Consider the following 14,072-nt stretch of genomic DNA (forward strand, 5'->3'; position numbering starts at 1 on the left):
AAGGTCCAGGACCCCTTATATTTTACACGAAGTCTTCACTTTTGGTAGAAACGCCTTCTCTCTCGTTACATTCATCCATCTCTGATTAGTTTTTCGGGTTTGTTGTTCCCGCTGTCAGCGCTAATCTCGCGAGAACTGACACTCGGCTACTGCAGGTTGCCATTCTCGCGAGACTAGCGACATAATTCATTTTGGAGAGGCACTTGAATGCTTTAAAAAAAATATTACATTATATATATATATATTATATATTATATCATAATGATTGTAACATGGTCAAGTCAAGTCAAATTTATTTATATAGCGCTTTTTACAACACATTTTGTCACAAAGCAGCTTTACAATTGTATGGATCCAAATCCCTAATGAGCCAGCCAGAGGCAACAGTGGCGAGGAAAAACTCCCTATGATGGTGGGGATTAGGAAGAAACCTCGGGAGGACCAAGACTCAAAAGGGAACCCATCCTCCATTGGGCGCCCTGTTAGCAGAAGTCTGTATTTATAATCCAAATGTAGTTCTATAGTTATAGTTGTAGTTCTAATTCCAGGCCAAGTAGTCACAGTCTCTTCAGTGCAGATGGTGAACCTCTGGTAGGAGTTGGCATCAGCACATCCTCTGTGGCAATGGCACATCCAAACAAAATTAAAAAGTTCATAAAATGTGTTTCTTATTATTATTATTATTAAATTCCATAATATTATTTATAATCTTTCTAGGGCACAGGTTTGTTTACTAACCTTTCTGTAACGTACTAATCAGGCAGACAAGGATCCAAGTGCGGATAATAGCCGTCTTTATTGAAACAATGATCACAGAGCTATCAAACAGGTCAGTTACTCCGTTCAAGGTGTGTTGTGCAGGAGTGTTGTAATCGTGGTCAGGACAGTCCAGGGTCACACCGGTGAGACAGAAGCCAGGAGGTACAGAGGGACTAGGCGGGGGACGAGGTCAAGGAGGAGAGCAGAGGTTGGTACACAGGGAGGCAGTAACACAGAGAGAACGCTTGGTACGTGGCATGGCACCAATACTTCACAACCCTGAAGAGTGAGGGGGAAGCTTAAATAGATGCGAAGGGGAGGCACGATGAGCGGCAGGTGAACTCTTGGACGATGTTCTCATGGCTCCTGCAGTGCTCATGGTTCTCATTCCAGGCCAAGTAGTCACAGTCCCTTCAGTGCAGATGGTGAACCTCTGGTAGGAGTTGGTATCAGCACGTCCTCTGCGGCAATGGCACATCCAACCCGGGTATCAGCACATCCACTGGCAACCCAGACCATCTCCTAGGCGCTTGTATGGAATCGTCTTGGGTGGAAGCATGCAAGAAAAGATATAAAATACTAGTTGAGTATGTGAACATCAATTTAAACAACCGTTTATTTAAACATACATAGCCTACAGGGTTGCCAACTCTCACGCATTGAGCGTGAGACACACGTATTTGACCGTCTTCACACGCTCTCACGCCACACAACCGATTTCTCACACCAAAAAAAATATCTAGTTTATTTACCTCTGATCCACATCTATGATTCAACGAGTTACTAGTTCGCTCTGGCGCCAACCACTGGCGATCGATCGATCGCGATATAATACTTAATTTGTGTCCATTTTACTCCACCCCGGTAACAATTTACACTCGCCACATCCTCCAGGTTCAAATCTCACTCCAAGCGAACTTGAATAAGTTCATAAAATGTGTTTATTATTATTATGAAATGCCATAATATTATTTATAATCTCTCTAGGGCACAGGTTCGTTTACTAACCTTTCATTTCAGCGCTTAAACCATTTTTGCCATATGCTCTTCTTTCTCGTCTCCTTTCCTCGGTCTGCAGAGCTATGACTCTCTGGGTTGCTTCTGCCGGGGCAGGACGAGAGTTCTGCTGTATTAGCTGAGCTTTTGTCTTGGTCCTTTTGGACGCTGCTCTCCTGGCTCCTGCAGTGCTCATGGTTCGTCTTCTTCCAACTCTTCCACCATCGTCCCAGCGTTCTCTTCCAAGAGCCCTCAGGTTTTCCATCTTTTTTAACTTCCATCTTTTTTATCGTACTAACCATCATTTGCTCCACCTTCAGGAGGTGTAAAACCTTCTCTCTTGTCAACTCTTCTTGCTCTCTCTTCCTTTCATCCCTCATCCTATTCCTTTCTTGCTCTATTTCCCACTTCATCTTATCCACCTCTTTCCGACATTTCACCAGTGTTTTTCTCTCCTTCTCCCGCTCTTGCTGCCTCACCTTCTCTCTTTCTTCAAGCTCCCTATTTATCTTTTCATTCTCCTTCATCTTTTCCACTTGTTTGTCCAACTTTTGCCGAAGTTCTTCTATTTCCCTCAGCCTTGCCTTTTCATTTTCTTGGTACAAGTAGATCTCCTGCCTAAGCTTGATCTTCTCCAGCTCCTCCCTCGTTGTGTACTCAGCCATCTTTCCGATCTCTTTTATACACTCCTCCTCTAGCTTCCTGTCCTTTTCAATGACCCTCTTTTCATCCTCCATCCATCCATCCTCATGTCTGTCCTTCATTTCTTCTCTCTTTTTTGTCCACTTCCTTTCTATCTTCTCGAATTTACTGACCAACTCTCTGGTTTTTATTTTCTCTGTCATTATTTCATTTGTGGCTTTGTTTATCATGGATATCATATTCTCAACTCTCATATTGAACACCTCCTCCTGTTCACTTAGCATCTGTGTGTCCTCCTTTGTTTGTTCCTGTCCACTTCTCAGATTTTCACTTTCCATTGCATTCTTTATACTGCAGTCCATCTTCTTTCTGATCCCACTCTCCACTGTCCACTACTGTATTAATTGGTTGAATGTTCAGCTGTGATGCTGTACAATGTTTCCTCTTTCTCAACAAATATCTTACTGGTGTGGACTACCTTGCCTTACGGCCTTATATACGTTCGGTTATGTTGTGTTATGTCGTTACTATAGAAACGGAATTCTACTAATTAACAACGTCATGTATTGTGACGTAATTTAGATTATTCAATTCATAACGTCTAACTGTGCGTTCACACCGAAAGCGATAAAATCGCTCTCCGTCGCCGAGTCGCCAGCATCGCGTCGCGTGGGGGCGTGTCCAACATCACGCTGGCATGCAGCACGTGACAGATATGCAAATCACGTTTTTAAAGCAGGACGCAGTATTTATTTTAATCTATTGATTACAGGACACACGATTATAAAGGAGTGCGTGTATAAAACAATAGTGTGTGTATAAAACACATATAGTATATAAACCTAAAATGTTTATGTATTTTTTTTATTTTTACCCCAGACCCGAAGATCAAACAGGAATTTAAAAAATCATAACCAATAATAGGGTATACGCTAATTTATTGCAGATGTTTTTTAACAAATGAACAGTATTCCCTCCAAAAATAAACATCGTAAAGTGCGGGACATCCAGAGACAGCCTTTTGCAATCGGAACAAATAATCAGTAGGAACCAAAGTCAGAGGTGCGGTTTCGGAGGAGGGTGCAAACATACTTTCTGATTTGTAGTCGCCGCCGCGCGTCACTGCTCATTTGCATAAAGTTGAGCCAAGCTCAACTTGTTCGCGTCGCTCGAATCGCTCACTTCGCGTCGCGCCGCGCCGCGTCGCGTCGCTGGGTGTCGCTCACTCTCTTTTTTTTTTTTTTTTTTTTTTTTTTTTTATTGGCAATATTCAAATACAATACAGGTATACAAAACAGGTATACAAACATGAGAACAAACGACCAGGGGTGTTAATTAAACAAAAACATGTAAATAGGTACATATAGAAATTGTCCTTTGAGCCTTTTCATTCGTAGAGTCTGATATTGATTTCACATATAATTCCACATCTTTGATAAAGTGAGGAAAACATGGTGTTTTATTAGCAAATTTGCATTTATGAATATAAAATTTAGCAAAAAGAATAAGCAAATTTATTATAAAAAAACATTTTGCATCCTTTCTGGGGAAACTATAGAAGCAAAATAAGACATTTTCCCAGCATAAGGTGAAATTCCTTAAAATGTGGTTATTAATAAATTTACTAAACTCCTTCCAAAACCTTTGTGTGAAGGAGCAAAGCCAAAAAAGATGTGTTACAGATTCTGGAGGGCCATCACAAAAACTGCAATTAATATTTATGTCTTTTTTAAATTTTGTCATATAGTGCTTAGCAGGGTAGATTTTATGGAGAATTTTAAAAGACACTTCCTTCACCTTGTTTACAATTAAATATTTATTAGGGATCAACCAAACCATTCTCCAGTGGATATCTGGGACATAACGGTTCCAATAGAATGTTATATATGGACGAGATATGATAATTTCTTGGAATAGCCTGCGTATTCCCTTATTACTCTTCTCGTTCTCCTGTGAAAAGCAGATTTTCCCTATAGGGGATTCAGATAGGTCAGGGAGACTGAGTGGAACAGACAGAGTATAATTAGTGTTTTTCAACAGCATTAAAGTGCCCGAGGGTATCGCATCAATTACCATGGAGAATTCCTGGAGACTAACTGGAAAATTATATAATGAGCAGAATTCACTGTAATTGAGTAAACGTCCTTCCTTATTAACAAGTTGAGCCACTAGTAGGATTCCATTTTGAAGCCAAGCCTCAAAGAAAAGTGACTTGTTTTTAAACAAAATATCTCTGTTGTTCCAGATAATGTATTTGTGTGGGGAGAAGTTGTGTTTATAAATGAGGGTCCACGCTAGGAGTACCTGCTTATGGAAAGAGGAGAGTTTTACAGGAAGTTTCTCAACATTGTAACTACAGTTAAAAATGAAGTTAAGGCCACCAACACGCAGGAAAACATGATATGGTATAAGGTTCCAGATAGAAGTCGGGTTCTTAAAGAAGTGTTTAGCCCAATTAATTTTGAAAGCGTGATTGAGGGTAGAGAAATCCAGAAAATTAAGACCACCTGAATCATAGTTATTCATAACAACAGTTTTTCTAATATAATGTGTACGGTTTTTCCATATAAAATTAAAGAGCATGCAATCAATATCTTTAGCAATTTTGTTATCTAAGTGTAAGGAGAGAGCAGCATATGTTAATCGAGATAATCCTTCAGCTTTAGTGATCAATACTCTACCTTTAAGAGATAAGTCCCTCTGCAGCCACTGGTTTAGTTTATTTTTGGTTTTCTGTATAATTGGTGTAAAGTTTGAAGAGCACCTTAAATTTTGGTCTTTAGAGACTAAAATTCCTAAATAAGAAACTTCTTGTTTAACAGGGATGTTGCAAATAATATTTGCTGGGCTATCTTTAATTGCCAGCAATTCGCACTTGTTCAAATTTAGACATAAACCAGAGGCCTTGGAAAAGGCACTAATCATATCTAAGGCGAGAGGGATCTGGTTTGCATTCCTTAAAAAGATTGTGGTGTCATCAGCCAATTGACTGATTAGAAGCTCTTTATCGGCTATAGTGATTCCTTGTACAGCACTATTGGAGACATGAGTTGCAAGAATTTGTGAACAAAGTAAGAATAAATATGGTGAAATGGGACATCCTTGGCGAATACCTAGTTTCAGGTCAAATCTAGGGGTGGAGCCATATGGCATTTTGATAGAACTATTACTATTGGAGTATAATGTTTTGATAGTGTTACAGAAGAAGGGACCAAAACCAAATTTTTCCAGAGATTGAAAAATGAATTGATGTTCAATTGTATCAAATGCCTTATAGAAGTCCAGCAAGAGAATAAAACTATCATCAGGCAACAAATATGAGTAATCGAGTAGGTCTAGAACTAGTCTGATATTGTTAGAGATGTGCCTATTCCTCATAAAGCCTGACTGTGTCTCATCAATAATTGTGTCCAAAACCTCTGTAATTCTGTTAGTAAGTATTAAAGCTAAAATCTTATAATCATTATTGAGTAAACATATAGGTCTCCAATTATCAATAGAGAGTAAATCTTTGTTAGGTTTCGGAATGAGCGTTATTAGACCTTGAGTCAGGGTAGGAGGAAGAGTGTTATTCTCTATACTTTCTAGAAAAACCTGCAGGAGAAAAGGAGCTATATGATTAGAGAATGATTGATAAAACTCAGCAGATAAACCATCTGTGCCGGGAGATTTATTGGCCTTCAATGCATTTATGCATTTAGAGATTTCCTCCATGGTCAAAGGGCTGTCACAATAGTTTTTATCGTCTACATTAATAGTTTTTAAATTTTGAATATTGTTAAGAAATGGTACAGAAATCTCTTCATTATATTTCGAGCTGTATAAGTCAGAGTAAAATTTTGCACAAAATGTAGCAATCATGGACGTAGTTTTGATTTCACAAGTGGGGGGGACACAACCTGGGGTGGCGAACTGTTAAGCGGGGGGGGGGGGGGGGGGGTGCTGCATGATCCTAGTGCTAGATTTGTCGCTATTTGGATATTGGTTTTTTTACCGTTAAAAAGTGGGGGGGACATGACTTTGTCACTACTTAAATATTTGGTTTTAACTGTAAAAACTGGGGGGACCAAAACCGGCTTTTGAAAAAGTGGGGGGGACATGTCCCCCCCGTCCCCCCCCAAAACTACGTCCGTGGTAGCAATTTGTCTAGGATTGTTGGAGATAGTGTCATTAATGTTTAGTTGATAAATAGAGTTTGATTTTGATCTGTATTTTTCAAGCCTGAAAAAGTAAGCAGAGTTTTGCTCTCCCTCCTCTAACCATCGTTTCCTAGATCTAATGAAGGCGCCTTCAGCCTTATGTTTATATAAGACATCCAGTTTGTTTTGAAGTTCGATTAGATTCAACTTATCTTCCTCCATTATTTCTTCTGGGGATTTACGGTAATAAGAGGTAATCTTACTTATAATATCTGCTTCTTCAGCTTTCCTCAGTTTAGAAATTCGGCTCCCATATTGTCTTAAGAATTTTCCGGTTTCAAACTTGAAGAGTTCCCAATTGCTGCAGAAGGACCCCTCCTTGATAGCCTTATTCCAATAATATATAATCAATTTATTAATTTGAACCTTCACCATATCATGCTTTAGCAAGGAATTATTTAGTTTCCAGTAAGAACATTTATAATGTGTGTTATCAGGAGCACAAATTTGGATGGTAATGTGAATAGCTCTATGATCCGTAAGAGGGGTGGCCAGAACATTAACAGCTATATTGTCTTTATTAACATAATTAGAGATAAGCCAAAAATCTATACGGGATTGCCTAGATCCTGTTTTATTGCTCCATGTAAAGATTTTGGCATCTGGGGATTTTTCTCTCCAAATATCAACAACACTGAATTTCTCCATAAAATTTTTTAAGTTGGCACTGTATGAGGTTTGTTGCCTTGGAGGCACTCTATCGATCGTATCATCTAAGGCAATGTTAAAGTCCCCGCCAATTATAAGGATTGAGTCTGGGTATCTAGAAAGCCATAAAGTAATTCTTTCTTCTAAAGACTCAAATAGTTTGTCATTTTCAGTTTTATTATTGTAACCATATATATTAATTAGAATAAAGGTATTGTGATGGCAACCAATTACTGAGCATATGTAGTGTCCTAGGGTGTCGCAGTCAGAGTGTAATATAGCTCCAGAGAAATTATTTTTAAATGTGGCAACACCCGCGGAGCGCTCAGAACCATGAGACAACCAGATTTCATTTCCCCATTGAGATTTCCAGAAATTATTGTCTGCAGAAGTGGAATGACTCTCTTGAAAGAAACAAAAGTCAGTTTTAAGTTGTTTAGCAAATAAGAATAATGCTTTGCGTTTACAGGTTTGTCTTAAACCCCTGGCGTTAAGAGAAACTAATGAAAGAGACAAAGTTACTAGTGAAAATTAACAAAGAGAACAAGTAATAAGTCTTTAAAGCTAAGGCTGTGTTCACAGAACAGGGAAAAAGGGGACCGGGTGCTGCACACTTTAAGAAATCGAGCAGTGAGTAACCAGACTAAATAGCCAACAAGGTAAGTATTTTTTTTTTTTTTTAAACAGAATGATATAATAACTAAGGGCAGATATAAATTGTTAAAAGAGAATCAAAAGTGTAGTCAAAAGTATAGACCAGGTTCATTGTGTAAATAAGTTCACAGAATTGTTATCTTTAAAGCTAAAGAGAATGCTTATTGAGGAGGTAGGACTTCTGCTCCGCTGATAAAACCGCGACCTCCAATGAAATAGGCTGGCTTACCCTCCTTGCGGGCTTTATCTATCATGGGCCATAGTTTATTGCGTTGTTCCCTGTCCTCCTTAGATAAGTCCTCAGTGAATCTCAGGTGGTTGTCCTTCAGGTAGGATGATGTCTTGGCAGCTTTCCATGTTGCATCTCTGAGGACTCTAGAGGTGAACTGAATGATGATTCCTCTGGGTTTGGTGCTTCCTGGTCGCTTGGCTCCAAGTCGGTGAACTGTATCGATGGCCTCGGTCAGCTTATGTTTATGTTCTGGCAAAACTGACTGGCAAATGTCTATCACTTTTCTTCGCACATCTTCTTTCTCCATTTCCTCAGCTCCTTGTAGTCTGAGATTCCATCTCCTGGAGTATCTTTCCAACTCAGCTAACCTCTGCTGACAGTTATATACCCGCCCTTCCTCTCTTGTTACTTTTTTTTCCAGGTCCTTCACTTTTCCCTTCACCTCCTTCACTTCAGCGCAGACAAAGTCAATAGTTTTTTTGAGACCCTCAATCCTTAGCGTATTCTCTTTCACCATGCTCTCGATGTTATCAGATCTGGTGTTTATTAGCGCAGACAGACTGGATATTATCTCGTTAGTGGCAGACGGATTAGGGCAGCTGCGTTCGTACATCATCTTCTTAGGAGCTGGAGATTTCAGAGGTGTAACAGGGAGGTCAGGAAAGTTGTCAACTTCCTCGTCATTCATTGTCAGTGTTATCGGAGATGCCGCGTAGTCGTGGCAGCTATCAAATAACGCGTTACCGGTTGTAGCATTGGCCTCATTGGCATTCTCTGATGCGGATCTGGATTTGGAGGTTTCTAGCCCTCTTTTTGCTCCCTTCTGGTTGGGCATTCTGCTGTAATTGTTGTGTCTGTTATCTTTTAAAGAGCTATTTGTGCCAGCGATCAAATAGTCAGGGTTATACCGCGTTTCATGAACTTTTTTGTGCAGACCTCGGTAGAAAGCGTCTACTCACTCCGCCATCTTGCACGGATCCCCTGTCGCTCACTCTCATTGAAAATGAATGACTTCCGGTCGCCGTGTCGCTCTCGTCGCTTTCGGTGTGAACGCACAGTCAGTAAAAAAATTAAAAACATAGGCCTACTGTGGTTATAGAATTTTAGTACGCATATTACTAAAAATATTATTTCAGTAATAAAGTTATTCCCTTTAATAATAAGTTCATTATTATACATTTATTTTTTTAAAGAAAAAATATGCAGAAGTACCGCAATAAACCGCAGCATGAATGAATTTACATTTGAGACTGTTCGTATCCCTGATAGCACATATAATGGGTCCAGATCCCTAATGAGCAAGCCAGAGGCAGAAGTCTGTATTTATAATCCAAATGTAGTTCTATAGTTATAGTTCTCATTCCAGGCCAAGTGGTCACAGTCTCTTCAGTGCAGATGGTGAACCTCTGGTAGGAGTTGGTATCAGCACGTCCTCTGCGGCAATGGCACATCCAACCCAGGTATCAGCACATCCACTGGCAACCCAGACCATCTCCTAGGCGCTTGTATGGAATCGTCTTGGGTAGAAGCATGCAAGAAAAGGTATAAAATACTAGTTGAGTATGTGAACATCAATTTAAACAACCGCTTATTTAAACATAAATAGCTCACGTGCCAGCGATTAGCATGAGGCTCCGGCAAGCTAATCATGGTGTGTACATGGTGTATTGTCATTGAATTTCAGTGAATAAAACAAAAATGAATGAGTCCGCGGCCGCGCTCAGCAGGTTAGTCTGACTGGAACGGGGGAGGTAATAACACCGTTAAACAGCAGCGTGACTACGGGCCGGGGCCGCAGTGCGCGGCAATGGCTCCTCCACGGGCCGAGTTAAACCACCAGCGGCCCACTAACCCATCGGCCCACCGGGGAAATGTATGCCAGTCCGCCCCCGAATACAAATAATCCAACACGTGAATAGTTGATACGCGGATCAGGGCCCTGGTTCTGTAAGGAAAAAGAAATCTAAAGGTGAATAACTTAATGTATCAACTTAATGTTTTTCAGGGAGACTGTGGGAAAGCAGGAGTAAGGAGGCCTCAGTGGCCTTGAGGAGAACAAGGGGCCTATTCAGTGCAGGATGTGTAGCAAGCAGTTTTTAGATAACCAGGCAGACAGGCTAGGAGAGAGGAGCAGGTGAATTTCCATGGAGAGCAGCCAGGATTGGGGAGTTATCGAAACTTAGAGACAAGGAGTATGAAAGGGAGGACATCGCCCAGCACGGGAGGCTTTTCGCTTGGACACTGCTGAGATCCACTTGGGTTAGGTAGATTCCTAGGCAACTAGCACCAGTGCACTGATGAGTTTGTACCACGTGTATTTTGACTATTTTATACTCATTTATATTTAATTTATTAATTAATTTTATTTTATTAATTAATCTAAAAGAGCTTTTGGTGTCAAGACTTTGTTTGGGCCACTCAGTCAAAACCAGTCGGTTCATCGGGGCGGTGTTGGGGCCCGTCTGGGTCCGGAGAAGAAAATCCCAACAAATTGGTAGCAGAGGATGGTTTTTGGCTGGAGTCGAAGTCTGCAATTAGGACGAGAGAGGAGGTCAATCCGTCCGTGAGGTGACTGAACTAAACCGCGCGGTCTGTCAAAGGTAATGAGCCATTCTCTCCTATTGGCTGATGTTACTACGTCATAGGCTAAATTAAAGTTCAGTCACTGAATGGTCGAGGCGAAATACTCTCTGTAAATTTAGTATTGAAATTGTATACGTGTTACAAACTCGATTTATAGACAGGATTGCGCTTCGACTCATAAAGTCGATAGGAGGACGCCCTGTTACTGCAGTAAACGGTTAAAGCGCTTGCGAGCACGACGATAAGGTGATAAAGTTTACTGAATTAATTCTGGGGTATTAAAGCGCTAGCGAGTACAACGAAAAAGTGGTCAAATTTACTGAATTAAATTTAAGCAAAAGTAGATTGGAAGTAGTTTAAAAATCGGAGTTACATCATGGATAATATTAAGGGTTTGGAGGATTATTTGGTTGATACTATGGAGAAACGTGCTGTGCCGAAAATGAGGTCGGACACGGTGGTGTATGTAAAAAAATGTTTTGAGAAGATGCGATCCGAAGGGTTGTGGCCAGACCCGGACGATCGTGGCGTGTGTCAGGTTGATTGGGAGCACATCGAGAAGCATTGGGTCACACAAGTCAATAAAGAGAAAAAAAGATTAGAGGCTAGCGGACCTTTAACTAAGCAAAAGCGCAAAAGCCAGCTGGAAGAAGCTGAAACGTATTTGTCGTATGTGAGAACATTTCGGAAAATATGTCAGAAGACTAACGATAAAGAACGAGTTGAAACCAAAACAACAGAACCCCCAGTGCCCCCTCCCAATGCAGCGATGATAGCGCCTGCGTCTGTGGGAGAAATGAGTGACGTCGATGTGGACGGGGTTTCTGCACGTCCAAAATCAGTGAGAGAGCGTGAATGTGAAGAGGGGAGACAAGTGATTAAAGTTGTCAGTGATGTGGCTATGGATAAAATGGAGGATAGACTGACGAGGCTTGAAGACTGTGTGGGCGAGAAAACTAGAGAAACCGAGTTAGATAATACATTGCAAAGAATTGAACGGCATATGGCTGAGAGTTTGAGTCTGAGTGGCCTCACCCGATTAGAACAGACGTTGGACAGAGCGGAGAGAGTGTTCTGTGATGTGGAGAAAGCCATAAGGCATGTGAGACAGTTAGAGAAATGCGCTGTGGATGATAAAAGGAGAGATAGAGGTGTGTCTGACTGCAGAAATAAACTGATTGTGACTGGAAAAAATTTAGAATGGGAAATGGAGAGTGGCGAGGGTGGGGCGAGCAGACGAGTAAAAACTCCCCCTCCAGAGAGGAGCGAAGTGGGAGATGAATGTCTTAACCTGACCGACTCCGAGCAATGGGTGAGGGTGTACACAGCTGGGGATAGGTTGGGTTTGGGAGATATAAAGACATTGTTTAAAGCTATGGGAGTTTTGAATATACTGTCCACAGCCCACGAGGCCCCGTTCGGTAGAATAAGAAGTGCTTTGTGGGGACAGCTGAGATTGCAGAATCAGGACACGTTTGACACGGCAGCCTTGTCAGGGGTCAAACCTAAAGAAGATGAAGACCCGATGTCGTACTTAGACAGGTGCAAAGAGACCTGGCAAGCTAAAACTGGCGTTAGGCATGATAAATCAATCCCAGTGCGGGCTATGTACAGAGCAGCGGTCGTGGCGAGTTTATCTGAGGGAGTGCAAACGAAACTGAAAGATGTGGTCGCGCTGGCTCAAAAGCAAGAATATGAGTGGGAAGCTACAATTACACACCATATGAAGCGTGAGGCAGAGAAGGGCGAGAACACCGATAAGTTGATGAAAGATGCATTACTCAAGTTGTTAAAAGATAAGGATAATTCAAAGCCTAAAAAGCCATTGGTGTCAAAGGAAGACACTTCTGTACAGGTAGCGGCCGTAGAGCCGCCCGCACAATCAGTGATGCAACCCATACAACCCATAATGCAACCTTATGTTATGCCACAACAGGTCAACAGCTGGGCGGTGCAACCACAGCCCGGGTACTACACCCAGACAGGCCCATACCGAGGCAGAGGCAGGGCCAAAGGTAGGTTCAGGGGAGGCAGAGTAGGGAACTTCCAAACCACACAAGGCAACGGCTGTTTTGGTTGTGGCCAGATGGGCCACTGGGCAAGAGACTCCCCGATGACGCAGCAGCAACAGCCAATGCAGTACCAGCAACCAATGCAGTATCAGCAGCAGCAACCAATGCAGTACCAGCAACCAACGCAGTACCAGCAGCCAATACAATACCAGCAACCAATGCAGTACCAGCAACCAACACAGTACCAGCAGCCAATACAATACCAGCAACAAATACCCCAAAATTTAAATTACCCGCAGAAACCCGCCCTCACTCAAGGACAACAGGTTGTGCCTCCTGGAATGCAGTACATGCCAGCGCCACCTGGTGGCCAATGAAGCTGCCCGATGTCCGGTTCCCCCACATGCAGTGAACCAGTTGTATGTCTATTGGTAGAGGAGGGGCCAGTGGAGTTTTTAGTCGACACGGGAGCCACCACGTCAGTCTTAACAGACAGGAAGTGGAAAGGCTACTTGTTGAAAATGTCACTATCCACTACTGGATTTCAGGGAAAAACCACACTGCAGCCACTGACTGTGCCCTTAAAGGTGTCAGTGGGCTCAGGCCCACAGGTCGAGCACACATTTTTATTTTCAGAACAACGCCCAAGCAATCTGTTAGGTAGAGATTTATTATGTCAATTTTCAGCTATTATTGAATTGAATGCACACCGAGTGAAGGTAAATTAGCTGTCTCTGTCACTAACCACGATGAGCACCTCAGAATACTCAACAAGCAGCAGACGGCCGAGCTCACATTTACTGGGCTACATTACAACACCCTGAGGAACAAGCAACTGCTAAAAATTTGCTTTACACGTTCAATTTATGGAAACCATGGTTTATGTCAATTCAGAGTATGACACCACCAATAGACAGTACACACTGCACTTTTAATTATGTAAGAGGGGAAGATGGGGTTTATGGACAGCTGTGGAATAACATTGAAGGTCAATTACAGAATATAATTTGTGAGTCAAGGATTGTTGGACCTGAAGGTGTGGCTGCACTAGTTGTGTTAACAGGAGAGCAGATGACGTATTGGAGAAACCCGGACCAGCAGGATTCACTACCACATGTCTCACTGTTGGTCTCGGCTGGACACGAACCTCGTGAGCTGGGTCCCATGCTGGCCACTGCCATTAAAGAACAGTTTCGCCCAACCTGTCTGCCAGGGGTAGAGGGTACGTCGGATGGTAAGTACTGGAGAGTCGCATGTGACACCAGTGACTTGGCGTACTTCTGTAAGCAGCCCCTGTCAGCCACACACGGCAGAGCACTGTTGGATCACCCCCAGGCCAAGGAACAA

General features: G+C 42.0%; 1 long non-coding RNA gene across 1 annotated transcript; it reads right to left on the reverse strand.

Annotated features, from left to right (window-relative positions):
• Positions 1-492: 492 nt before the first annotated feature.
• On the reverse strand, positions 493-2,915 carry LOC143522544 (uncharacterized). The gene is made up of 3 exons (XR_013133048.1): positions 1,768-2,915; positions 739-1,303; positions 493-616 (listed from the first exon to the last, which is right to left on the reverse strand). It is a non-coding gene; the product is annotated as an uncharacterized LOC143522544 (long non-coding RNA).
• Positions 2,916-14,072: the final 11,157 nt, after the last annotated feature.

The sequence above is a fragment of the Brachyhypopomus gauderio genome, chromosome 9 (genome assembly GCF_052324685.1).
Source record: "Brachyhypopomus gauderio isolate BG-103 chromosome 9, BGAUD_0.2, whole genome shotgun sequence".
Classification (NCBI taxonomy): Eukaryota; Metazoa; Chordata; class Actinopteri; order Gymnotiformes; family Hypopomidae; genus Brachyhypopomus; species Brachyhypopomus gauderio.